The sequence below is a fragment of the Tympanuchus pallidicinctus genome, unplaced genomic scaffold, assembly GCF_026119805.1.
Source record: "Tympanuchus pallidicinctus isolate F22 unplaced genomic scaffold, pur_lepc_1.0 scaffold6, whole genome shotgun sequence".
Classification (NCBI taxonomy): Eukaryota; Metazoa; Chordata; class Aves; order Galliformes; family Phasianidae; genus Tympanuchus; species Tympanuchus pallidicinctus.
This window is the reverse complement of record NW_026294780.1, coordinates 5,799,361-5,827,341: the sequence shown is the minus strand read 5'-3', so window position 1 is coordinate 5,827,341 and position 27,981 is coordinate 5,799,361. Positions and strand designations below refer to the sequence as shown.

Genomic DNA, 27,981 nt, shown 5'->3' with positions numbered 1-27,981 from the left:
AGCATCAAGTCACAAGGTTACTCCCATTTCTTCCTGCAGTCCTACCTCCAGTCAGCATGTGTCCTTCAGCAGCAATCATGTAAGGGCTTTTACATGCTTTAGTTTCCCTCTAAATGAGTGACTGATTGATTTTTTTGTGTGATGAAGTGTTCTTCTGTTTTATCTATACTTATATGATTGAGGACTGTACCATCTTCCATATACACAAAGAAGTTGCTACTACACTGAATCTAAGTCAATATTAGTAAATCAAACTCTGTCAAAACTTGGGCTCAGGCCATGAAATTCACTTCCTTGTGTGGTTACATACTGATTAAAGAGCTGAGCCACCACTAACCTCTTGAACTCTAATAAAAGTGAGTGCCAGATTCTGCACCTGGGACTGGGTAACCCTGCTCAGGGTTACCTGGTCAGGGGATTGTGGCTGATGACAAGCTGACATCAGCAGTCCAGCACTGACACCCAGCGAGGGGTGGGGATGTCTCATTCCCACTGTGCTGAGCACTGAGTGCTGGTTTGGGGACCACATATGAGAATACAGACATAAAACTATTGGAGAGTGTCAAAAGGAGATTTATCAAGATGGTGTAGGGTCCGGAGAGCAGGATATATGAGGATATATGATGATATATGAGGATATATTTGTTTTTTAGGTGGTCCTGAGCGCATCGAGTTGGACTCAATGATTCCTGTGGGCATCTTCCACCTTGTGATATTCTATGCTTCTATGATTATAATTTTGTTACAGTTTCGATTCACACAAATTAATACTCTCTTAACTTTAGGAGTTATCATAGACTAAAGATCATTCCAGAAAAAGGAGTTTGGATGTAGCCATCCTGTTTCAGAGGCTGGGATCAGTTGTTACAGATGTCTCAGATTGGCTGAGGAACAAAGTTTGACAGATTCCAACAAATGGTGGTTTTACAGAAGATGTCAAGTGAAAAATCTCATTTCTGTTTAGACCACTAGAGGGTGCAGGCAAACCTACTTTGCCTTGGAAGTTCCCTTTGAGGTTTCTGTGACATGGATATTTCTTCCCTTCCCTTCCCTTCCCTTCCCTTCCCTTCCCTTCCCTTCCCTTCCCTTCCCTTCCCTTCCCTTCCCTTCCCTTCCCTTCCCTTCCCTTCCCTTCCCTTCCCTTCCCTTCCCTTCCCTTCCCTTCCCTTCCCTTCCCTTCCCTTCCCTTCCCTTCCCTTCCCTTCCCTTCCCTTCCCTTCCCTTCCCTTCCCTTCCCTTCCCTTCCCTTCCCTTCCCTTCCCTTCCCTTCCCTTCCCTTCCCTTCCCTTCCTCCTCCTCCCCTCCCCTCCCCTCCCCTCCCCTCCCCTCCCCTCCCCTCCCCTCCCCTCCCCTTCTCTCCCCTTCCCCCTCTCCTCTCCTCTCCTCTCCTCTCCTCTTTTCCTCTTCTTTTTGAGTATTTCAAGAAATGAGCTGAGAGGATCACATCTTTCTGTCCTCTACAACCTACTTACATGTAGCATGTAACCCAGAGTGAGTATTTCCTTCTCCCCATTAGCTGCTATCCAGATACATCCATCCTCATCTCCCTCAATTCTGGATTGCTAGCTTTCCTCCTGTATTTTTTTTTCTTTCTCTCAGCATTTCTATTCCTGCTTATCCATGATCTCCTATCCTACCTCTTGCCGCATACTCCAGGAGGATTTCCCTTTGCTCCCCCCACTGCCAACTGTCACAAGGAGAAATAATAAAAGCACAAAAGATTCCTTTTCCCAACCTGCAGAATCACTACAGCACAGAAATGGAGTCCACTTAGTGTACCCAGGATTCTGGGATAACAGGATTTCATTTGGCACAGTTCAAAGAATCTCAACAACTAACCATATCTTTGAGAACATATGGTGAAAAAAAAAACAACAACAAAACAATCTTTACAAGGTAATTCCTTTCTTTGTGCTTACTCACCTGCTGCTCACGGCAGAAACTTGTGTTCCTGAATATTCCCTTATTGCCTCAGAAATTGCCTTATATAGCTAAACTCTGCATGTAACATCCTGTCAAAGAATATGCAGCACTTTTCATCTTAAGCGTTGATCAGACTTACAGGCAGCTCCCTAAGGAATTTGTCTCGCCATGGTCACTGCTGATGTTTCCGTGCTGTAGCAGATCAAATTTCCTCTCTGAGTAAGAGCTGTAGAAAGGACCAAAGGAAAAACTTTTAAAAATCAGTTGTTACTAAAAAATGTTTAAAGATGCCAATTAGTGGCAAGTGGCAAGCACTAATGACACTGCCTCTCATAAAACACAGTTCATTAGCTGATAGCTATCTATGCTTGATTGCTAAAGATACATCATATGCATATCTGAAGAAGGGGAGATAAAAGGGCACACGCTTTTTGGTAAGTTTATATTTTCTTTTCTTATTGAGAGAGGTGTGATATGAATCAGGTGTACCTAGTTGCTTCATCATGACCATACTGGTACATAACATCTCGTGTTATTTCAAGACCTAAAAAGGAACTGCAAGAGCAAAGACCTGATGGTAAAGTTACTTCAATTCACTAGCTGTTGAGCATGAATTCTTCATGCAGTGGTGTTAAAATATGACAAAAACATTCTTATGAAAACGGCTCAGAGGTGTGTGCACTGGCTTGGAGAACTCTTGGTTCCTCATCAATCTCTGATTCTGAGAAAATCTCTCCTTCAAGTTCTCTGATGGCTAGTATTCATTTGAAAAGAGGAGCTACTACATGAAGCGTATACAAGCTCTCTCACTCGTCCTCTGTGTTCTTCACCTTAGTTAGACACTCAACATACCTATATTTCAGTGCAACGCTGAGAAATAAGACTAGCAATGGAAAATTTCAGTCAGAACTGAAGGCCTCTTATGAAAAATATATAAAGAGGGAACAGATCAAATTGACATTACCAAATTCCACGTGTTAAGCCGGTGGGATATTTCTCAATGATTAGCAAGTAAACACAGACAAAAAATGGATTATATTACCCTGGGCAACCTGGTCTAGTATTAAATGTGGAGGTTGGTGGCCCTGCCTGCGGTAGAGGAGTTGGAGCTTCATGATCCTTGAGTTCCCTTCAACCCAAGCTATTCTATGATTCTAATCTATGATTCTATGATTCTATGACTACCTGTCCTAAAGTTGTCTAACAATCATGACCCCAACGGTTCACTTAAAAGTCACTCTCAGGTTTTCTGTATGTAAATAAATAGTCATCCCAAGCAGAACACCAACTTTTCTTTCCAGGTTTAACCAGAATATAAAGATCTGTCTGTAAGAGAAAATGAGCCCAAAGCATAGTCCCAACATTATTTACTTATAAAATGAACTAATTTTATCTGGAAAATTTTGAGGTACAAATCAAGTGTGTCCTATTTCTACAAAATCTTTTTTTTTTTTTCCCCCCCCAAAAAAAGATCAATTTTGAAGATTATTATATACTCTGAAAAAGTAAGAACATCTGATATTAAAAAAATGTCAGTTGTCTATTTGGATACTTTGCAAACATTAGTTGTCAATGGTAAAGCACCTTGGACTTCTGCTTCAAAACCAGTTTTAACATGGAAACTATGTAAATATGAAGTAGAATTGTATGGCTACAGCATCACTTAACCTACTGCATCACTTAAATGCCTTGAGAAATGGTCCTGGTGTCTCTTCACTTTCAAGCAGGATAGAAAGTCCACCACACAGTAACCTCTTGAGGCTAGATTGTGGCTCGCTGGGTTTCTCTCCTCCAGCCACTCAACAAGAAGCCAGCAGATAATGGAGGTGACTACATTTACCATAAAAGGTAAACTAACACTGTTTATTTTCCACCCTATTATGGCACTACATGCAACATATGCCTCTTCTGACAGACAGCTGAGGGGTACACTCTATTCCCATGCGAAAGATGCTGAAAGTCAAAGAGAATGCTGAGAGTAAACATTTAAAAACATCTAAGCTGACGCCCTATTTTCTGCACTTACACAACCATTAGTGAAAACAAAATTATCTGCACAGACAGATGAGTGGAACTCAAACACACAGTGCAAAAGGGGAATAAAACATTTTCAATAAATGTACCTGAAGTGATGCTAAAATCTGGAGGCAGAAGCAGCAGGGAATCTGCTCTCTGGTGACAAGCAATGCCTGTGTTCAGTTCGTTTTCCTCCCTCAAAGCTGCTGTGTATTTTCACTCAAGCTATGTCTACGCAGTAACTGTGAAATGTGACCATGGTAGGCATACCTTAGCCAGCTTTCATCTAGCAATGTGCAGTGTTAGTAGAGATGTGTTTCAGTATGCATCATAGATTACAAGTATTTACCAGCTAAGGTCATGCACAACTGTAAGGAACCTCAAACTGCTTAGCAGTGATATTCAGATACAACTAAGCTGATGAAAATGCTTCTCTCCATGCTGTAGCCTCTTCCCTAGCAGCATGATGACATCCTCCTGGTTGTGTCTAAACTAACCTACGGCTGTTTGCAATGGAAGAACTGGGATTCTTGATCAGATCATATATTCTGGGAAAACCACAACACAAATCTGGTGTCACCTGCAATGCCAGTATAATTAGAAGCTTTCTAATATTATACAAAAATAATAATCACCATTAATAGAAGTGACGATTGTCTCACCTGGGGTTGGGTTCATTTAATTTCAGTGACAAAATATCTCCGTTTCACAGGATATTTTAAGGGTAAATTTTATTACAGAGTTTGAAGGCTGCAGATCACTTAGGAATGAAGTCCAAAATTTGATGGAACTTACGTTTCAGAAGCAAACAAATACTTTCAGAAGCTACAGTGGTTGGATTGTCCTAATCATTACGCATAAAATCCAAAAATTGTTTATATCAGACACTGAATACAGTCAAGGAGCTGATATCCAAACATGAAAACTGATTACAAGCAAAAAGAATTATTTTAAAAAAGTAAATGCCAAAGAACTGATTCTCCAGTCCATTACTTCACTCGGTGATCCTCTCAGCATGTCACCTTCTGCAGCGACCCAGTGACAGCACTCATTTACAATAACTGCCTTACACAGGCTATTTTATGTTTGTGTCTAAACTACTAAAAAAAAACACCTTCACACAAATAGTCTCTTCCCATCTATTAAGAGACAACAAATGCAGTATGCAAGAGTGCACTCTGTTACGAGACTTCCTTCTGGTGCCACTCTGTCTGAGCGTAGTTTTCGTGCATCAGAAGACTCTGATAAAACTACATCTTCTTATGATATGCTTCTGTGTGTACATTCAGTTGCTGAAAACCTCAGGAACAGTCTCAGGATGACTATAATACGTGACTCTGCAATAGCTAAAGATAGTTACCAGATAAAGTTTTACAAATCAAACTAGTCCAAACTTTTTGTTTTTTTTTTTTTTTTTCTAAGAGCATGTAGCAGCTCACTCTTCCTCCTTTAAAAAAAAAAGCACTGAAGAAACATTAAGATTTTTATTGCCTTCTGTACTAAAGCAAACCATACACCTGATAACTCCTTATTTTGATCACAGTTGCAGAGAGAACTTCTTAAAACTAGCGGTAAGAGTCTTCTTTCTCTTTTACTGCAGTATTTGCTGTAATCATTCTGTCTTCTGACAGATAGTAGCCTAACTTCTTCATTGCTGTTTCTCTCTTACTAACCTACACAGTATTTACATTATTACTAATGCTCACAGTCATCTGGGACAAAGACACACATGCATTTCTTAGATGCAAGGAACTTTGTTCTCCCTTTGGATGAAAATAATAGGAGGGTGAGAAAATCAGCCTTGGCTGAGTTTAACTCCACTAAAAATCAATTTTGAAAAAAAAAAACCAAGAAATGAAAAGCTGTAGTCCTTACCTGATTTGAGATGTACAGTGCACATTCAAAGCCTCTTAAATGCCAGAGAAGAATTAGAAATAGTTGAAAGTTTGCATTCATCCAACCACAGGGCTCAGGAAATGACCTCCGTATTTTGTAACGATTAACTCCTTCCTCACTGTCTTCACTTTTTCAAGTACAGCAAAAAAATCCATCCTCCCCTCCACTGCAACTTGGTAACTAATGCCATGCTCTACACTTGATTTCTGTTTCACAGTGAGAACATGCAGGTGTCTGAGAGAAGATGTCTCTGATCACCTCCATGGAAGAGAGAATTTGCAGCATCTTCTGCATAACTGTAACAAAGTACACTTTACTGTTGTGTGAAGCTTATGTGATGAGGTGTGGAAATGACTAAGTAATGTCTTAAGCAGCTAACTCTCAGTTTTAGAAGCTTAGAGCAATATTCTCAGCATGACTTGTGCTGTGTCACCCAGCAGAGCAAGACAAAAACCAAAAAACAAAAACTAGAAAATACTGTTATTTAGAGAGCAGTGTCCATTGCAGTCTGGACATGCATTTGGTGTGCATGTGGTCTGAGATACTTTTATGCACACAGGGTCTCTATGTGAAAGTTGGGCATACTGCAACACCAGAAGTTAGGTCTTCTGTACATAAAAACCTTCTGCTGCATGAGCCCTACTCCCTTGGCTGTATGTACCTGCTCAGGTGAAAGGCATTTCTGAGTCTGAGCATTACATAAAACCACTGGCCTGGGAGCTAGTAAGGAACAGCCCCTCCAGGAACACTCACCGTCATTGGGGTACTCCCACGCTGAATATGAGGTGGCACTTGGGATCTCTCCTTCCAAGTCTGGGTGGCAATCAGGACCTTGGAATGTATTCCCCTCACCTGAAAGCTGCAGCCCAAGGAAGAGAACATTTCCAACAATATGGATGGTAACACAGAACCCTTCTCCTTTTCTTACGATTTAGAAAGCAAGTCCTGGACACACATGCATGCCCTTTCCTCAGCTCTGAAGTCTCCTCACGTAGGCAAGTGTATGTTTTGTTTAAAAACACTATGGGGGAGAGAAGTGTCATTCCCTGCATTTGGGGTGTTGGTAGAGGAAGAGAGAATAGAAATGTCATCAGCATACACTTTTGCATGACAGTTTCATAGCTAAAGCACTCAGACAGATTGGTTCAGGTTTTTGTTCTTTGAGAAGAGCTAAATCTATATTTTGTGCACCTCACACAGCAATACCTGAGCCTGCAAACTGCAGCATTTCCTCTAGTGGGAAGGAGAAGGCTCTCCCCCTCTCTTGCATCAGATGCTCACACCTTCCTGTTTGCACAAGGAGGAGGGCTAATGAGGAGGATGAAACACAGATTTGAAAGCTGCTACAATGATGAATAACATTCTGCATAAAACATATCTAGTGCCCACAGAAATAACAGGGATGGATCTAGTCCATTTCTCTCACTAAAGCTGAACAGATCAAACAGACTTGAAGTATCAGTGAGACTGCTCCAGAAATTTTCCATGGGAGATGCACTATACGAACGACATCAATCACTTCAGTAACAACTATCAGAGCTAATCCTTGTCCAGCTCTTGATGGGGGGTGGGTTTCAAGAAATGGGGTTCTTCTGTATGTGTGTTGGACAGGGCTGAGGTTCCTCCAGACAGGCAGACACACTCTGGGGCTTCCTCCCCCAGAGAACAGGAAGGGGTGGGATTGTCTCACCAGGTCCTGGACACTCACACTCCAGATATCTACATCAGAGCTAGCCATCTCAGGCATCTTGGATATAGGCAATGATGAGAAACAGGAATGTATAGGATTCTTTATCTGAGAGTTTTAACAGTGAGTAAGAGTTCCTTTGATACATATATACATTTGCATAATTTACACTGAAATTCTTTTCTAAAATAAACAAATAAAATCCTTCACAAGCATTATCTCCAGTAGTAGCAACTCATGGTGCACGCTCCCATGAGGCACCAAGGAGTGTGATCTGCCTTCAGCGTTAATTCTTTCACACCTTGCCCCAAAGATGATGGGGATAGTCATGATTTTCATTGTAAGCAGGTGATTCCTCAAGCTAGGGCTATTTATTATATTGCTTCATATGCAGAAGCATCTGAGATTTTTATATTTAATGTGGCTGCAGAACAGACTGAAGTTCCTCTTGCCTTGACTCCTCCACTTTCACATTAAAAAACTGAATTAACTGTTTGTCCATGTCAGCTGTCAGACCCACTTCTCACCATGGGCCTGCAGGTAAACAGGAAGGAGTTTCAGTCTCACAACCTCAAAGTATGCAAAAAATACTGAATGAGACATCCTAAAAATTAATTAAATCTGGTCCTCAGTTATTTTTTAAAAAGTCTTCTTTCATTTTAAACATAGCAGGTTAGAAACAGAGCTCCATTTCTACTTTTTGATCCCTAAAGTTGCAAAATATCTCAAATTTTACAACTCTTATTCACTGCATTTTTTAAAAAATCTTTCCCCACTACAAATTCTCAAAAGTACTTTCAGAAAAAAAATAATCAGTATATACTTTTGGTAAAAAAAATATGAAATACAGTGGTCCTATAATATTATAGGACCACTGTATATAATGTTATGACTGTATATAACGTTATAATGAGTGTTACTATTATTATTACTATAATTACTATTATTATTGTTTCAAGATAGGCTACTTGAGAGAACCCATTTGTCCATGTTCAGATTTCCTGAGCAAGTAATTAGTTGCTACGAAATCATTACTCTGAAAATTGATGACATCTTTCAAAATGACTGTGTGTGAGTGATGCTGTAGATTTTTATAGATCAATTTTCTTTGGGTGAATTTGCAGCTCTCTGCAAGCCCATAGTCACCTTACTGAGCTAAGTAAGGTCAAGAGTTCATCTTGCAAGCCTGCCCTGAAGCCATCTCGGTTTATGAATATTTGTGTTCCTTCCACTGTTGGTATGAATCTACACTTTGACTATATTCTCCTGGGAGACAGGCATGTGATTTTTGTTCCTGAAAGACATTTAAGAAGACTCTATTAATGATTATTATTATTTTTTAATGATGTTAGAAAGCTTCTAATTATACAGACATTGCAGTGAGTTTCCTCTGGAGTGAATCTGCACCAGCCGTGAGGGTGACCTGAATGTGCCTCTGGCTCTGGTGCCCAGAAGAAGAATACGTGAAAGGGGATTTGATTTGTTCCAGGCACTGATGGCTCCCCGGCCACAAGGCGTAACAGAATCTTACACAATAATAGAGCATAAATAAATACTGGGGAGCTGCACTAAGGCTAAATGTGTTTATTCATTCCCAGAGCAACAAATGTACAGTATTTTGCATCCCCCTGACAGACACAGCCTGGCAGTCAACATACAGAGAGGGAGACCTGACAACCGGAGCATGTAGCAGGATGCTAGCTGTGATATCAACAAATATGAGAAAGGCAAACTGACACCCTACTCTTCCTGAAGGCCTAGTTCTAGAAACCTGTGGCATACTTGCCATCAACAAGACCTATTGGGATGATTCCCATGGCTGGAGTGTGGCTATTGTCAGCTGCAAGATGTTCAGGGAGCTAGACAACAAAACTCCCTGGGAAATTGCCCTCAAGGACAAGGGAGGGAGCAGAGTTAGCAGATGTTTAAGTGAACTTTCCTTAGGGAACAAGAGCTCTACGTTCCCAGGTGTAGGAAGTCAGGAAAAGAAGGCGAGAGGGCAGTATGGCTGCACTGCAACCCGCTGGTCAAACTGGAGAACAAGAAGAAAATGCACAGGTGGTGAAAACAGGGACAGTACAGCGATGCTCCTGGTCTGAAACTGGACTTGGCAAAAGGTGCAAAGAATAACAAGAAGGGATTCTACAAGTATACAAACTAGAAAAGGAAAATCTAGAAGGGCATACCCTGCCTCAAGTGAATAATACAGGCAATCTGATAACAATGGACAGGGAGAAGGGGTCTGTACTGGAACAAAAACTGTTTAATGTCTTCATCAGTGGCATCGATAGTGGGATTGAGTGCACCCTCAGCAAGTTTGTGAATGACACCAAGCTGCATGGTGTGGTCAACATGCCTGAGGGACATGATGCCATCCAGAGGGACCTAGTCCAGTTCCATTTGTGCCTTGGCTTTCCTGACCCCATCTCGACACAGCATAACAACTGTCCCCTATGAGGGACTGTTCAGCCTGGAGAACAGAAGGCTCCAGAGAGATTTGATAGTGGCCTTGCAGTATCTAAAGGGGGCTTTGAGTAAGAAGGGGGCATGCTCTTTAGCAGGGTCTGCTATGATAGGACAAGGACAAATAGTTCCAAATTGAAAGAGGGGAGATATAGGCTGCATACAAGAAAGAAGCTTTTTTACAATAAGGATGGGGAATCAGTGGAACAGGTTGTTCATAGAGGTTGTGGGTGGCTCATTCCTGAAGTCATTTAAGGTCAGGCTGGACAAGGCTCTGAGCAACCTGATCTAGCTGTGGATGTCTCTGTTCATTGCAGAGGAGTTGAATTAGATGAACTTTTAGGGTCTCTTCCAACTCAAACAATTCTAGAATTCTATGATTCTACATGTATTTGGAGGCAAAGAGAGGGTTCAAGGTGTGGGGGGCAGGTTTGTAAGCACAGCAATATGGGAGTGTGAACAGCGTGGTGGAGGATGAGCTACCTGGAGGAGGAAGTCCTTTGCACTGGGATTGAGTCAATGGAAAGGTAAACTTGTACAGAAAGAAGGAGCTGGAAGGGATGGAGAAGTGACAGAAGGTGGCAAGAGCTGACAGAAGAAGTCCCAGAACTGTGAGAGAACAGCAAACAGAACAGAAAGGATGAAAGAGGATCTGTGATGTCCTTCTGCATCACAGCAGAGAGGAAGGAAAAGAAGGAGAACCATGTTTTTGGTAAACTTTTACTTCTTTGTCACCCTTTACTAGGAGGTCTGTGCAAGCTGCCAGAACTCAGACACTTTGTCTGTACTAGTAAGGCAAGATTGCCATAGCATTAACTGCTCTGTTGCAAGGTAAGTTCTTCAAGGAGATGGAGGGATGGTAGGTGACCCCAGTCAAGAAAAAGGAGGCATCTCCTTCATCCTTGTGTCTCCACACTCCCTAGCACCCCACCTCCCTCCAGAGCTCATAACTGAGACATGATGGCCTGCAATGAGAAAGGCAGAATGCATTATTTCAGCCCTCATCCTCCCAGTGACTTTTTTTTGCCCATGCTATTGAGCTGGCTGTGCTATGGTGCCCTTACACATCTGATGGAAATCCAGATGTCAGCTATGACTGGCCATCATTTTACTGCTATTGTGCCACTTTATATGGAGCTATCCAGGAAAAAGAAACTCTAACTCTCCATGAGATAAGTGGACAGCCTTGACCAATTATTTCTAAAGCTGGATTCACCATCCAGATGTACTAGATACATGATGGAATGGAATGGTGGGAGATATAACTGTCTAACTTTGTCTTGGGAGAGGCCATATGAACTGCTTCCATATCCAACTGTAAGGCTTTCACAGGGTCAAAACATTTCAACTTCTTGTTATTCATTCTCTAAGCTGAAGGTTCATGCAATTCTGCCCAAGGGAAAATAAAGGGTGAAAAACTCTCAAAGATAAAATGACTCATTTCAGTGCTTTCAAACTGACTTTTTTTTTTTCACAAAAAAAATGTCTGTCATAGGAAATGAGTACTGCCCAATTTAGTAGCAAGAGTAATAGTATATAATATAAGTCTTTGCTTGAAAAGAGTGTTGCATTTCTTCATGGTGCTTTTTAGACACTGTATTGCAATTTAGGGCCAGGACCTCTCCAACGACATCTGTTCTACTACATCTAGTGATACTTCTTGCTTCTTACACTGAGATGAGTGTTCTGGCTACACCCAGAACTGAACTTTGAGACCCATAACCTTTACTCCAGGCATACCAGTGCATGTCCCTTGGTTTCAATGCAAAGGTGGAGACATTCTCTAAATGAGACTCTTGCTATACATTTTTTCATGCAGCTTGAGCAAGATTTCCTTTGCTTTGTGGAAGATGAATGGGGAGAAGTGAGTGAGACTATTGCAAGTGAGATATGTGAAAAAAACTGCAATAGAGAGGGAGAGTGATAATAGATGGCAAAGGGGAGGGAATAGTCTATGATGTACAAGGGAGAGGACAAAGCAGAAGAGCAGGGAAAAGAAGAAAGAGCTATTTGGTAGGAATAGACAGGAGGCACAGCTTGTAAATCAGGAATGACAGAAAAGCAGAGCTGAGAACCAAGGCTCATCAGAAGCACTGTGGAATGCATGAAATCACAAGTTCAGCATATAATATGCCTTTCCTGCTATATATTGTGTAAAACTTTAATGAATCTGCAGCCTGATGACTGTTTCTGGGAGGCAAACTATGCTTGGACTGAGTAGCAACAGGTACTCCAGTCCCTTGCAGCTGAAATTGATCCATCAGACCTCTGCTGGCAGTTCTGTGGCTGCCATCTCACAGCACCCATATGAGTTTAGCATCAACTGCTTTGGAAAAAAAAAAAAAATTGGGAACAAAAAAGATGCATTTGAGCTGAAAATAAAGTTTTCATCGGCTCAAAAGAAAATGCTTGATTCGCTGAAAATTCTTGAAATGTTTATCTCTGGTTCTTTAGCATACAGGAGGATTTTAAGCCCTTTGACAGCCCTTTCCACAAATGGGTGGGTTTGGCATTCTTAAGACTTAAGCTTCTCCCTGCTCTGCTGATGGCCTCACAGCATGCATCTAATGCATGATGAATCCATGGCCCTGATTCACAGAAATCTCACAATAGCACAACCAGCTACAGCACAGACAGCACACGAAATCTTGCATAAGGATCCCTCTGACTTCACAGAGATCACGTTTTTGGCCCACGTTTTTCCACTCTGTCTCCTTGCCATTGACAACTCTAGGACAACTCTAGGACTTGTCTATGACTTGAAGAGCGTCTGGTACAACCAAATCACATTGTGGTGTTGGAGGTACCACAATCCCCTCTGTGAGAATATAAGATGAAATCATAGAGAAATTTATTGTGGTGAAAGGTTTTCCTTGCAACAGTATGATCAGCGGAGTTGCACAGGAATGCCTACACTGCAGACAGCTCTGAAATGTAACAGTACATGACCTGACAGTGAAGAAAACCACCTGCATAGCACAAATTACAGCCTTAACTTTAATTTACTCATCTTCAGGAAAACTAATAAGTGCTTTTGAAATCATTTAGAAAACTGCTGACTAATTGCTGGCCTGACTAACCCCCCACTAGGCAGATTTCAGTTTGATAATCCTGACAGTAACACTAAAGCAACTTCCTCTTCCTATTTTTGCTATTTCAGGGTATGATTCCCATATGTCTCTCCCTTACTTTTCTCTGGCAGAGTAAAGGAGCCACTGAGCACACTAAATAGAAAAGAGGTGGGAAGGGAACAGAAAAAGCAGGGATAAGAATTCCTTCCTTTTTATTCAATAATTGGAAGTATTTTCCCATCAGCCATATAAAATAATGTAATTTTTTGTCATTTTTCTTTATTAAAGATATATTTAAATTCCAGCCTAAGGGCTGGACCTCACAGGTTATTTCTGTAGGAAGAGAGCTGGGAAGAGATAAAATGCAGACCTTAATCCATAGGGCTACTTTAATCTGTTGAGGCAGGGGCAAGCAGAATCATTAGTAGCTCAGCTGCTTTGGGTTGGGAGATAATGTACTCACTTGTTGCCATTTTCCAAGCACCTTTTAGAACCAGACCCTCAAGTTTAGATAGATGGGATGCTCTCTGATTAAGCAGTCACCTATCCATTTCTCTGAATCCCTCCCAAAGAGTGTGTCAGCTTGAGAGAGAGGTTTCTGTGGTACTGTAGAAGGCAGCAGGCTGGTGGTCCTTCTACACTCTTACAGCTGAGACCATTGAGTGTTGCCCCAAAACTGGGCTTTGTCTTGGTCTTCTACTCCACAGTTTCCAGGTAAAGCCACTAAGATCACTTCAGCTGAGGTCTTCCCAGTTGGGTATATTCCTGGGTCTCAATTTCAGGGAGCACTGCTGGAGATCCCTAAGAACAAACCAACTGAGTTCAGTAGGAGCAAGGCTGTAGTAAAAAGCTATGTTATTAGACACATGCAGTTTTTAGAAAAGCTTCTGCTGGTGGTCATCAAGAGAGTTTGGCTGCCATAACCACAAACAAGTCTTGTTTCTTTCCTCACCTTAAGCAACCCAGGCAGCTGACTGAGAGGTTGATAGACTGGAAGGAAAACAATGCTTCCTGCCAGCCTGTTTGTTGATTAAGCTGCTAGATATAGGAAGGAAAAACAAGTGGGAAGGACTTTCCTCAGGCTGCCCATCTTCTTAATTCCTTGTAACCACAAATCTTGGACAAAACAGATAGGAAATGGCCATTTCCTGAGAAGGTTCCCACATGCACCTTACAGAAGCAACATATTTTATAGTGGTTAAAACTAATAGGGTTTTAATGCTTTGAACTTGTTTGGTTTGTTTTTGTTTTTAACAACTGGCATGTTTCAGTTATGTTTTACACGCTTGGAGGTCATTTTTCTTGGTCCTTGTTGCCCAGATGTTGGATGTGACAAATGGAATACACTGAGTAGACAATTTGGAGCACCCAGCATCTCCAGAACAGAGTGTTTTGAAACAAGAGGTGGCTTATACAAAGTAGTAAGATACCTTTTGTTTTTTATTTCTTTCTGTCTGCTTTTTGCACCACATAGTTACTGGGAAAATAGATTCTGCTGTGTCTACATGAGCAGATGCTTTCAAGTCTTTACTGCCACCAAAAAACTTCCAATGACATGTTGACTTACATCTCAACACTGGGTGTGATTAGTGTGCAAGATAGAAGCCTGCCTTCTGAGCAAGAGGGAAAGACAAAAGAAGAATTGTTGGGAGAGAAAAGAAGAAAAGCAGGGAGACAGTCACACAGGCATTTAAAAGGACTCAGGATCTGGCCCAGAGCTAAAACTTGGTGGGAGAACCTCTGCTTTTTAGTGCAGAAAGTTTGTTTTTCATACGTTGTAAGTAAGTAAGATGTCCTACTTGTTTCTCACTTCTCACTGATCACAAACGGATAACAGGAAGGAAGCACTCCACCCAGTTTCTTGATTTATCATGCACCGTTGCTTAAAGGTGTTATCACTGTCTCAACAGAAGACCGTTATTTTTTTTCTTTTTAAGAAAAAAAGAAAAGGTGAAAAAATAGAACAAATTATCTTACACCTTATTAAATTTTAATTGTATGGCATTTACAGCCAGAAAAGCTTTTGCTTTTTCCAGCCACAAATTTGCTAAGAAATCCTTTTATCGAGATACAGAAAGATTCAGAGTGAGAAAGCAAGCAAGGTTAGGTGGTGTGTATTTCCAAAGGGCTTGATATTGCAGCCCAAATCAGAAAACTGGATCCCAGTTCTACAACATAAGCGTCAGTCAATACTTGTAATCTTGTAGTCATTCCTGCAGACCACTAAAAAAGTGAGGGTCAAATGCTGTTCCTAGTTTTGCTAAGGCAAGAGTAGTGTTGTCACAGCTGCCAAGGTTCTGAGGGAGCTGGGCTTGTTCAGCCTGGAGAAAAGAAGGCTGCGGGGTGACCTCACTGCAGCCTTTCAGTACCCAAAGGGAGCCTACAGACAGGAGGGGAATCAACTCTTTCAAAGGATAGATAATTGCAGGACAAGGGGAAATGGTTTTAAGTTGAGGGAGGGGAGATTTAGGTTGGATGTCAGGGGGAAGTTCTGTACAGAGAGAGTGGTGAGGTACTGGAACAGGCTGCCCAGAGAGGCTGTGGATGCCCCCGTCCCTGGAGGTGTTCAAGGCCAGGTTGGATGGGGCCCTGGGCAGCCTGGTTAGTACTAAATGTGGAGGTTGGTGGCCCTGCATGTGGCAGGGGATTGGAGATTCATGATCCTTGAGGTCCCTTCCAACCCTGGCCATTCTGTGATTCTGTTGTTCTTCCATATGGACTGCCCTTCCCATATGGCTACAGCTTCATTCATTAAGTTCACACTGTGTTTACTTGCGGGGTTGAGCTCGCAAAACTCTCCTACTCAGTGCTGGGAAGGTTCTTGGAGAAGGTTTGAGGAAGAGCTCAGATGGTGCATTGGCTCTCCTCAAGCAAGTCATGGCTGGGGAGAGGAGGAGACAGGGATCATAGAGCAGCACTGGTTCTGGAGGGCAGACCATGCCATGCAAGCCACCTCTCCACAGGCCAGAGCCACTATCGAATGTCTGCGCAGAAGGCTTGGCATTGCAGCAAGCTCTGTGGGGAGGGGAAAGAAGTGAGGAAGGAAGCAGGACCGCCAGGAAGCCATTACATTAGTGACTGACAACTGGGGGAGGAGAAGTATGCCGGCCACTTGCCAGGCCAGGTGTCCTCTCAGCTGCAGCTCTCCAGAGGAGGAGCAGCCTCAAGTGAAAGCCTGCTGGCTCACATGCTGCAACTGTGGCAACTCTCAGGTCCCAGTGAGCACAGCTGCTGTCACAGCCAACTTGCCTCAGCAGCAAGGAGAGACCAGGGCCAAGCTGTGGGCAGCTAGTGGGGTTGCCGTGCCAGTGCTAGAGGGAGAGGAGCACCAGGACCCTGCCAGGCTGGTTTTTGGCTGTGATGAGCTCTGCTGTGTGTTTCAGACATTAGGAGCCATTTTACGTGATGGGCTGTGGCCATAAATGGACAACAAGAGCTGTGACACCATTAGAAAATGTACATATAATGTGTCAACACTGCATGTACCAACAATGCAAAAACTAAACGCAAAGAGGAAACCGAGCTTACGTAGACAGACTAAAGCTAATCTGAGTCTTCTTGCCATCCATTTAACTGCAGACTCTGTCGATTCATCAGCACTTTACCCTTGACCCAAGTAACACTGAACGCTGATCTCAGTCCAGATATTCCTTTGCCTTATGACTGAATGTTTATTGTATTGTCTTCTGCCATTTCCTTTAACGGTGCAAACAGGAAAGAAGCTTTAGAAGAATTTCTTTAAGTTCAAAAGATGTGGTCCAGCAGGGTGCAGGGCCCCTGCACGAATGTGCAACTCACATTTTTAACTTGGGCCCATTCCTACGCTGCAACATTCTGATTCCCTGTCTGATCAGCCCCTTTCTTGCTTTTCCAGTTGAGCTGAGTCTAGTGTCAAAAAGTGTCTCCCAAAGAAGTTGCAATCATGTTGTGACTGACAGCAGTATGTGCTTTTTTGTGTTGTTTTGGTTGTTTTTTGGTTGTTTTTTTTTTTTTTTTTCAGTCTAAACTCTAACAGAGCAGTATTTTCAAGTCCCAAATAAAACTGTAATATGTGCCTATTACAGATTAAATGCATTTTCAATTCTGAAATTCTCCTCTCAGGAAGTTCCTAGCATATCTTCATTTCCATTGCATACCTCAGGAGTGTATCTGCAGGTCTCCATTTGTGCCCTTTGTTGAAACTCTTTGCAACACAATAATAACAGGAGGATCAAATCCACAGCAGAGACCATTTGATACCAGCAAAAGCTTATATAACCACAAACAAACATTTCAATTTGGCAATGTATGCCAGCTGGATTACTGCTAGTACTATCTTGAGAATACAACACTTCATAAAAATCTTACACAAAACTGATTTTAAAGCTCTGTTGCACTGCTTGGTTTCGCCAATGAAGGAGCAGAGTAAGAAGTTTTTAGCAACAAGTGTTTGAATAATTGTGATGCCATTGACAGTGAGGAAAAAGCACAAAGAAGACCTGTAAGTTGCAGCAATGTCACCCTAAAATGTTGTCACCCCACAATGTTGTCACCCCACAACTCTGTCTCTAAGGCAAGCAGTGTTTCTCAAGAAAACATAGATAGGGCAACACATCAAAGCCAGGTACTGCTGGGCATTCTCGCACCAAAAAAATGATGTTCATCCTTATAAGTGGAAGCCAACATTTGAAGTTGTGCCTCAGCAGAGTTATACCATGCATCTCATAGGATTGTCACAAACAGTGGTAGCTCTGGCACAATGTTCAAGGCTACTGCCAGCAGCTGGCAGAAATGGAGCACTGCCAGTTTCCACAAAAGACAGCAGCCACAAGGTGAGAGAGTGGGGCCAAGAAGGCAGCTATTTCCTGGACTCAGATGACAATATGAAAAGGGAGGCTTGTGCTTTGCAGGTTATTTTCTGCAGTGTTTAGTATGTCTGCCAGTTGTAAAAGCAAATAGGTATTTCTACATAATGCAACAGCAAAAGGAGCTCTCTTAGTTTTTCAGCATAGCTGTTGCAATGGATAAATGTTTCCGTTAGTGTATATTTTTACCCCCCTCAATTATTAGTCCTCTCTCTTACCCCAGACACATCTTCTCTTGTCACCCCTGCATTAAGTCCAGTTCTTGCTTACAAGATTCTGTTTACAGTGTGCTTTACATATTTAGATTGCATCTCTATTTGTAGGCCACCCAGCCTAATTCCCAGTTCTTGTTTCTGGAGGGTGGCTCTGCCTTGCCGCTTTATGTGGCCAGCCTGAAGGTGTGGATGACTACTTGCTGCTCATTACAGCAAGCAGAAAGGAAGTGTGAGAGGAGCTGAGGGGAGGAAATGCACCTTCCCCGAGAAAAAAGCGATGAATGTCCTGCCCTTCCTCCCTGGGCTTCCTCCTTGTGAGTAATGTGGGATTTCCCCTTTTTCTCCCCCATTCTCTGCCTGAAGGACCCACTCAGCACCTCAGAAGATCTGGTTTCACACCTGCTGCACCTTCTGCTATTGCCAAACCAGCGAGGTGTGAAGCAGTATGAGTGCTATGGGAGAGTTTGGGAGGGTGGAGGTAACAGTGTGTTCTGCTGACTTCTGCAGTAATGTGAAGCACTTGAAGTGAAAAACACAGATGTTCTCAAGCGGTTGATGGTCACTGAAACTCCAACAGTCTGTGTGCTGTTAGGTACAAATATTACAGACCTCAAGACAGCAGCCAGATGCTAAGGGTTGCTCTGAAAGTATTGCCTTCTGTTTTATTATGTCTCCCCATGATGTCAGAGGCAGGTGTTGGAAGTATGGCAGTAGAAGTTGAACCTTCCCATCAACATTCCACTATGTTATATTGCCATGCAACAGATGGTAATTTGTTCTATCAAATAGTGTTTTTTGTATCAGTTGTACTTTCCATGACTATAACTAGGAGGCATTACTTTGAGCAACCTATGTAGCTTGAGTCTCTTCCCCTTCCACTTTAGCCAGTGGGGCAGGACAGTAATATACAGCCAGGTGTGAGCATATGAACCTGAAGACCTTCTGGGGGATATCTCAGTATATTTGTGTGGCACTGGTAGAGACACTGAGAACACAAATAGCCCTTCCAGTTGAGTGGGACAGCCCGCTGGATCTCTCTGACTTCTCCTACATGACTTGGCCTATCTTTAAAGAGACTGAATCCAGTGGCAGAGATACACCAAGTGTATCTGGCTGACAGGGAGTAAAAATTTAGTCCAAAAACATCATCAGCAGCATTTTCCTTAGTCCTTAATGATCAGTATAGTACTGAAGAAACTCCTAAAAATCAGATAGCAGTGAAATGAGAAAAGACAAATTAAACAAGTAAGCAAACAAACAAACAAAAGAAACCTAACCCCCTGCATTGATTTGCAGTTCTTTGTTTCCTATTTAGTCCAGTCCTATGACTTCATAGAAAGAAAAGGCCTCCACTAGGACTCGAAGCAAACTTTTCTCTGTTTTTCTCCCTGAGCTGATTTTGAAGTATATTTAATCTTAAGGCCTTGGCGGGAAATTTAAGGGCTTTAATGTTTGAAGTTATGGTGGCAGCAAGATGGCAGGTGAATTTTGAAGTGTTTGAGCACAGGTCTGACTCCAGAATATAAAAATATTTTGTGCTTCCCTGGTTCCCACAGCTTGACCTGATTTACACCAGACTTCCTATCCTGCAGATTGTTCCTGCTTCACCTCAGATACAGGGAATGTTATTCACCTTCCTTTTTTGACTCCCACATACAGAGATGAGGAGCAATCTCATATGCGGTGACTTGTTTGTAATTTCTGATCATGGAAATACAGCTGCAAATATGAGATGCTGAGTCTTTAATGAGTTTGTGGCTGGAAATGATAAGAGATTCTTCCTGTAGGTTTTAGCTTCATGTATTGTGTTTTGTAACAATAGGGAAAAATGAAATGTGTTTTCTAAATCAGCAGTTTTATGACACTGTTAGTTTGCATTCCCTAGTGAGGAGCTATTAGGGAATACCAAAACATATAAATGAGAAAGAATTCAAGCAAACAGGATAAAAATTAACAGTAGTGCATCAGTAATTGTAGCTCATTGAGCTCATTGAATGCATTTGAATTTAATTCTTTGGTAAGCTGATTATCTTAGTCTCACATCTAGAAGCCTTAATTTACACCACCATCCTCTCATGTATAAAGGCATCACTTTCATGAGCCTGAAATGCCAAAACCTTAGTCCCATGTGCAAGTGGAATTCTCCTCACCTGCAAATGTCCCCAGATCTCCCAGTTTTGCGACGATCTGTGATGTTCCTTCCCAAAAGCTTGCATCAAAAACATTCTCCTTCTCCTGCTAAAACCAGACAGTTTCTGTCCCACAAAGGGATCAGAAGCAGCAGGAGAGCCAGGCTGACCTGACACTCGTCCCAAGAACCAGTAGAGCTTCTCTGTTGTTGTCACTTGTGCCAGGCTTGGATACTTCTGCAAAATGGTCAGATTAGCAGTGCACAACTTCTCTTAGTTGCAGCTGCAGACAGTGGCTACCTCCACCTATTGTTAGCTAAAATATCTTTCCATCTTCCTTTACACTGTCAGGCCAGATAAGGCTGGGTTTAAAGCTCAAGTGATAATCAACTGCCACTAGCACAGCTTTGTGGATGAGAATCTCACTACCTATATTGAAGTTGCTGAACTTTGTTGGCTAGATTTGTGTTGCTGAGGAGATTCACAGCCATCCCATCTCTCTGTTATAGGCTACAATGGAATCTCTTTCTAGAAGTGTTAATTTCTCTCTGATTTAAAAGATTAGTCTAGACACCTGCATTTTAGATGGCTTAATGTATGTGAGCTGAATCCCAACCTCTGTGACTTACTTTGGAAAGGCAAAATCTCACTTAATGGTTTTTTAATGCATTAAATGTATTACTATAATTGCTGAGCATGTATTCTGCATGCAGCTTCCCAAAGCTATCTTTGGTGTACTCACAATCTGAAACTAAATTATTTCAGAGTGAAGCTGAGATGAAACCTGATAACATCAAGAGGAAAAAGCTTTTTCCATTTCTCATAAAGAGAAATAACTCTTTCATTTCCATAGGTGTAAAATTAGATAAGCTGAAAACTTGAGTGCAAGATAGTAGTATTTGCAGCTGTAACAGCTGATTGCTCTAGCAAATAGTGTGGGATATTTTTAGCTGCACATAGGGATCTTTCAAAGTGAATGTGATGGATATACAATATCAGTAGGATACCATGGCAGCAAAAAAAGTAACACTGTAATTAAATTATTTAAACTTTTAGCTGAACTTACTACTGCCAGTCCCAAGCACCTAGAAACCCTAAATGGGACAAATACCAAAAGAATGTTTGAAAGATAAATTATTTAAGTATATATTTTCTGCACATCATTCACTAGGTCTCAGATCTTCTTTTTTTTTTTTCTTTTTTTCTTTTTTTTTTTTTTTTTCCTGGAATTATAGAGAGAAGAATCTTTCTCTCAGGAGAAGAAAAGGTGAGGGGAGGAAAGCTGAAAATGTAATTCAAAGGAACTAAGTAATCCAATTTAAGTAAGGCATTTGAGTGAACCTGAAACAGTTCTATTTATCCACACACAAAACTCTGTCTAGGGAAAAGACTAATCCAGCATCACCAGCCATTCATCATTTGACCAGGTGTAGGAATCCCCAGCAGCTCCATGGGTATGAGAGGAGTTATGCTTCTGATTCAAATGTAGGTGAATCCTCATCTGAAAGATGTTGCAGCTGTAGCATAGAGTTGTAGGCCACTAGCTAAATTACCAGGTCAGCAAGAAAAGCCAAGGAGAAAGTGAACTTTTATTAAACGTTAAATGACAATTTAAGAAGTGGTTTTGAATATCGGACTTGTGGATAATTGCACTAAAATGTCTGTCTTTCTGCATAAAAACTGTGAGGAAGTTTGCTCTTTGACTATCTAACCATATTCTCTTGAAAAGACAGTTATCTTCATTCCTCAGCCCCTTCCATCTCCAGACAGAGAACTCTCTAAGGAGGTCAGTTCACTCATCTGTATTGAGCATTTGTTCCTTTTCCATTTGACTAATTCCTGCCAAGGTACCTAATGTGTCTGACTCATCACCTTCTGGATAGAGGTCAGCCACAGGGCTGAGAAGTCACAAGCAGACAGAAAATCTGTCACTTTTAGAGGCAGGAGATACAAAGAGCAGTATAGGGAAAAAAGCAAGAAAGGTGCCTTTGTGTATCTCACTTTTGAGGTTTGGGGGCTGTATGGTGTTTTTTCTTGATGTAAAAGGGAGAGCTAGGAAATTATTGTTGAGCCTTGATAGAATTGCCTAGATATCCTTGCATCACAATTCAAAAGACTTTAAAGCTTAAACGTAAAATATTAAAGCCCAATCAATCAATGATCCACATTATAAGTATCAAAGTTTATTACTTTCCAGTGAAAAACTTCCAAGTTTACAAGCACTGTAAGGATTTGGTCTTCATGCAAGGCAATGGGATAATATGAATATAACTATTTTGAGGTAGGATCCTAAAATGAAAAGTTAAGAAAGTTATTAAAGATCCAAACTATGAAAATCCCGCAAGAAATTTCCAGGGAATTATCAAGAATTTTCCTGTGAGAAGAGGAACCTGAGAGAGACACAATGGACTGGTTTTTTTTGGAGGATAAGAGGTGACAGTCTCTGCATGTTGGAAGGTGACAGTCTCTGCATGTTGGAAGCAAAACATCTGAAACTTTCTCAAAGCTCCTGGGATGAGCTCTCAGTCCTGGAGCACAGTGCAGACAACTTGGCTTTATGATAAACAAGACAGATCCTTTGACAGATATGCCTTAGTCTTGAGGACAAAAGGAGAGCTGCGTCAGCTTGAGCAAGATCACAGCAAGAGAGATGGTGCTGGGTCAATTTTGGATTCTTGAAGCTGAAGAAATGGCACCTGTTGAAAGTCTCAGTTGTTCATTTTCGAGGAACTGGAACTCATTCCAATATTACTCTTCTTGTGGCAGTAATAAAACACCTGAAACACCTCTGAAGAAGGGGACATTTTTTGCTCTAACTCAGACCAAGTGTCACAAATCTTTTCAATGGCATGGCTTTGTGCTGATTTTACAATGAATTTTTACTTGATAACTACAATGCAAGACAAAAAGTAGATTTTCTATTTCCTTTTGCTAGGTGTTCCTCACTAGTAAGGACCGTGAATGGTTTCTCAGCTGTTTTACAAACAGATTTTGTAAAATGGGCTTTGTATCACTTGCACAAGTAGGCAGAAAAAAAGGAAGCACTGAATTACAAATTATTAATCGCAGGGATGTGCTTTCCTTTTCAACATTTTGTGCTTCAACAATGGGTTCCTTGACCTCTAGCTCACACTACTTGCCTATAAATTAAAGCCAGGACCTTGATTTACTACCAAATCAGTGTAACATCCACCAGATTAAAATTTCAAGCCATCTAATTTCTGAAGAGCTTCACTGGCACAGAACCCAGTCCAATCTAATTCAAGTAAGTACACACAACAATTTGAAAAGCTCAGTGCTCAACCAACTTCTCGAACTTTTTATCATAGTGAGCTGTGTAGATAGAAGAGCAGTTTCCATAGAAGAGCAGCACAGAAGAACAGAAGCCAAGCCTACTGACTTTCATTTTATGGCAAGACTGGGTTACATTTTCAATCCAGAAATTAAACTTCACTATACTGACAGCAAAGCTATGTTTTCTCCCAACAGGATCTCACCAGAAACAAGACATTCTTAATTTTTACTTTGTTATCTCCAACTGAAGCTAAACTCATCTCTCTTTGTGGCGCAAACGAAAGTAAAAGCCATTTAAATGGAATCAGGAGTGTACAAACCAGTTTCTCAACTCAGCTAAGATCTTGTACATACAATGTAGTCCAGATCACATCCCTACACTTGCCTGTGAATGATCAAGTAGTGATAAATTAAAAAACAAAAAAAACAAAAAAACAAAACACAACTACTAACAGCAGTTCTTCAAACAGTCCCTATGATGCATATGAAAAGTGAAAAAGCTTTACATTGTTCACTTTGCATCTTTTACCTGTATTTAACATCAGATACATCATTCCCTAAAAAGACTCTACTGTCTAAAACAAATGACACGAAGCTCATTTGCATGCTCATGTCAGTACTATCCTTAGCAGTATTTTTATTACACTACAGTAGCAAGTAGCTCATTGAAACTTCATACTGAAATACAAACATTCCAACTGTTATCAACTACATTTCTGTTATGGTGTGATCGCTGCTTTCAAAGAAACACAATTAAAAATGGGTTGCCCGTGTTCCCTCCTGAGAGCTGAATGTCCGTACTGCTACAAAAATAATTATCTTTGAGGAGCTACAAAGTAAATGGAAACAAAGATGATATTCTAAACACTCACTATTTTGACCTATTCTACATCATTTCATCCACAGAGTCCTCTCTTTACTTACTGAAGTTTTTCTTTACCAGCCACAGTCACAAGTAAACAGTGTGCTTCCTGAAAAATCTGAAGTCAGTACTTTTTTTCGAAGAAATAAAAGAGTGACGGACAGTCTTCTTCCAGAGCTGATTAGACAGAATTCTGAGATTTCTGGGAACTTCAGGCACTTTTGTGTTTCAGTTTTGGTCTGAGTCAGAACAAAAGTACACACGCAGACATACACACACATATATATTTATATATATATTAATCTCATACAAACCAGAGATTCCAAGAAATCAGGTTGTTTCCTCAGATGAGGCAGGGTATGGATACTGTCCCTGCTCCTAGAGATTGATGATACTGACAGTTGGATGTTTGTTGCGGCAAACCCTCAGGGACTGTACTGACCATTCATACCCACTGCCTGCTGCACAGACCCATTGTGCCATTTACCTGAAGCCTCCAGTGCCTGGCATGGGTTCCTCAGGTCATCCACACTCTGGCTTCTGCCAGACCGTAAAGCTTTTCATATTGCAGGCCCTGTGCTCCAGGGCCCTGAGAGCCATAGATGGGATCCACTCAGTCCTGCTCCCTCACAGTGTGCTTTAGGATGGGCCTTGGTTGAGATGGTTGAGATGGCATGGCCCCACAGGGCTCATGGTCACCCTTAGCTCCCAGCTCCCTTCCTGGGGACAGGCGTACAGTGCCAAGCCCTGGCGTATCCTTATGGGAGAGTGAAAGCAAAATGAGTGCTCTTCTGCTCACTTCCCAACTGCTCACTTAGTTTGTGTGCATACTTGGCTTTGTAAGTTCAAATAATATCCTAAATAAAGGCTAAAGCACGAAACATATAGAAAATCAGATCACAGCTACAATGCGTATGTGTGTGAATATGCAAGCATATAATCAAAAGAGAACAACTGAACAGAAAGTCAGTATTTTGGACATTTTCCACTTGGTGTTATCTTTTCAGTAGAGAGGCACAGGTATCAGATTGATGTTGATCTCTGCGGCTATGGCATCACACCCAACAAGTAGAGAGGAAAAGCTATAAGATTTCAGGCCCCACTTTAATTCTCTAATGGGACTTTCTGCAGAAGTTGTGAATTCTGTTACCTAACATGCCATCCTTCTTGAAACAGTCCTATAGAAAGAAAGCATTAGGAAACACTGTACTTTTCCAGTGGCTCCCTATGGTTTACTCTAAGCTGTCAAGTAATTGCCTCGTGAGGAAAACAGTGAAGACAGAAACCAGACTGTTTCATACTAACTCTTCTGCAGAAAAACAAAACAAAACAAAATGAAAGAAACACCCTCAAGCACTTCTCTAAAAGCCTTTTCCTGTGGAGAAAGAGCAGAAGAATCCTTTGCCTCATTATAATGGATGGTCTTTACCTGAAATATTTGAAGAGTTCTCTGTATTGCCAACTTGAGCGTTCACATGCTTTAAATACAGAAAACCCCAAAAGGCAGAGTATTTTTTTAATAACATCTTCACCAGCTTTGCAAAAATGTACAGTAACCTCCTCATAGTATCTAAAGCCACAGAGGTTTGTTAAGGACAAAACCTTCTGCAGGGGAGTCCATTTTCTCCCCATGCTTCAAAGCTGTCCATGGAGCATCAGCATCAGCACCAGCACAGGTGACCATCTTCTGCCCCACTCTCCCACCAGCATCCCTCAGCCCTCACTGCTTTGGTTTCACTTCCCCTCTCAGAGGCTCACTGAATACATATGCACGCAGATGAAGAGGAATTGTCCCCTTCCAGCAACAAACCCATGAAGCAGAAGTAAAATAGACTAAGCAACAATCCACCCTTTGGTTTTAATCATTATCCCGTCTCCATCCTACTCATTTCTGCTGTTGAAACTTGTCTGAATTACACACTACCGTGCCTTTGAAAGGGAGTGCTAAATAAAATGTTTGTTTCTGCCTAAGTGACTTCAGAAGAACAACTCTGACTTGGGATTTTAAATGACTTAAGCAATTCTGCAAGTGTTACCTTTGTCCTGTTATGGACATATGTATTAAAATATTTGGCATTATAAAATCAGATAGTAGAAATAAATAACTAAGCAAGAGCTAAACATATAGTTGACTAAATAAAAATACTGGAGGTTTGTTTTCAAAGCTGTGCTATTTCCTCAAACAGTGAAGTTTTACAAACATTCATTTAAACATGGTCAGATGAAAATTCCTTAGAGACACTTTCAATAAAATGTCTTGATACAGTACTTAATTCAACATAGTTTTACCTAATTATACAATTAGTACAGAAAAAAATAGAAGCACACAAGTTTCGTTCCATAGGTCTTTGGGGAATCTACAAATGTGCATTATATGGGTTTCAATATTATGGATTTGGAGAAGAATTTGTCTCACTGACAGACAAAGCAAAAGTAGACCAAAAGCTGGATATAGGTTTATATAACATAAAATGCAGTGTAAGAAATAAAAATCACAGTTTCACAAAGCAAATTGGATTTGAGGGTATCTCATTTGTTCATATCCTTCCCCAATGGAAGAATCAGCTAAATTTCAGACATAAAATGTTTATCTAATATTTGCTTAGAAAGAATGATGGGAAGTGTAATTTCCTCAGGTAATTTGTTCAAGTGCCACCATAAAATTAAAAAAAAAAAAGAAATAATTTTCTGTGAATCTTTAGCCTGGAGCCTAGGACTCCTGTCTTAACCATGCTGGACACAGAGAATGACCACTTTCCTTCCTTCTCATCACTGATTAAATCCTTTTTGCACTTTTCTTCTCAAGCCTGGACAAACTCAATCTTTTCAGACTACAAAGACAAATCCCATCACTCCAATGGTGTCAGAAGAGAGCTTCTTCTGCTCTCAGTGACTTTATACATTCTTAATAAATAAATTACTTTCTTACCTGGTTTTTTAACACACATTAAATTTCTTCAGTCTCTTCTAGTTGGATGCAATTCTGCTGTGTGCTGACAAAAAATACTTATGCTATACTGTAAATCCTACTTCCCTTTTTCTTATCTTTTAATAACTGACAAAGCTATTTTAGAATATTTGCTAAAAGGATACATACTTTTTTCCCCGATTTGAAATCCTTTTTTGGAAAATACATTCATTACTCATGGAGCACTGTATGGCTGTTTCACTCACCTTTCATCACAAACACTGCAGTCATCAGAGATTTTTTTTTTCCAGAACATGCGTATGGCTTTGTAATATTGACATTCTAACATATATTCACTTCCTATTTAAAAATTGGGAATTTATAAGCAATTTCTTAAAATATTAAGTGCAATCCAAGTAGAAGGTGAGCACAGATATAAGGAAAGCAATGTGCTTGTTTCCAAATTATCAACCTGACATGTCTCTGCCATTCTCCCACGAGTTTCTTTTTACACAGTGGAAAATACAGGCAATCTGTTTCAACTGTGCTACTTACTTGAGACTCCCAAATGAGAATGTTCTGCTGCAGTTGTCCAAATGGACATTCAGGGCAAGAAGGCTCCAATGTAACATACAGAAGTGGTCTCTAAACATTTTCGATCACGCACACTTAT

General features: G+C 41.0%; 1 protein-coding gene across 6 annotated transcripts in view; it reads right to left on the bottom strand.

Annotated features, from left to right (window-relative positions):
• The window catches only part of P2RY8 (P2Y receptor family member 8), a 50,768-nt gene extending 23,360 nt beyond the window's left edge, over nt 1–27,408 (bottom strand). The window contains exons 1-3 of one of the 6 annotated variants that reach the window (XM_052705758.1): nt 27,330–27,400; nt 6,589–6,694; nt 2,063–2,149 (exon numbers count right to left, since the gene is read on the bottom strand). The gene's annotated coding sequence lies outside the window, so the exon portion shown is untranslated. Of the gene's footprint in view, nt 1–1,923; nt 2,150–4,046; nt 4,204–5,814; nt 6,134–6,588; nt 6,695–27,329 lie in introns of those variants that run through there. The other 5 variants (XM_052705760.1, XM_052705757.1, XM_052705756.1 and 2 more) reach the window with 5 other exon arrangements.
• Nucleotides 27,409–27,981: the final 573 nt, after the last annotated feature.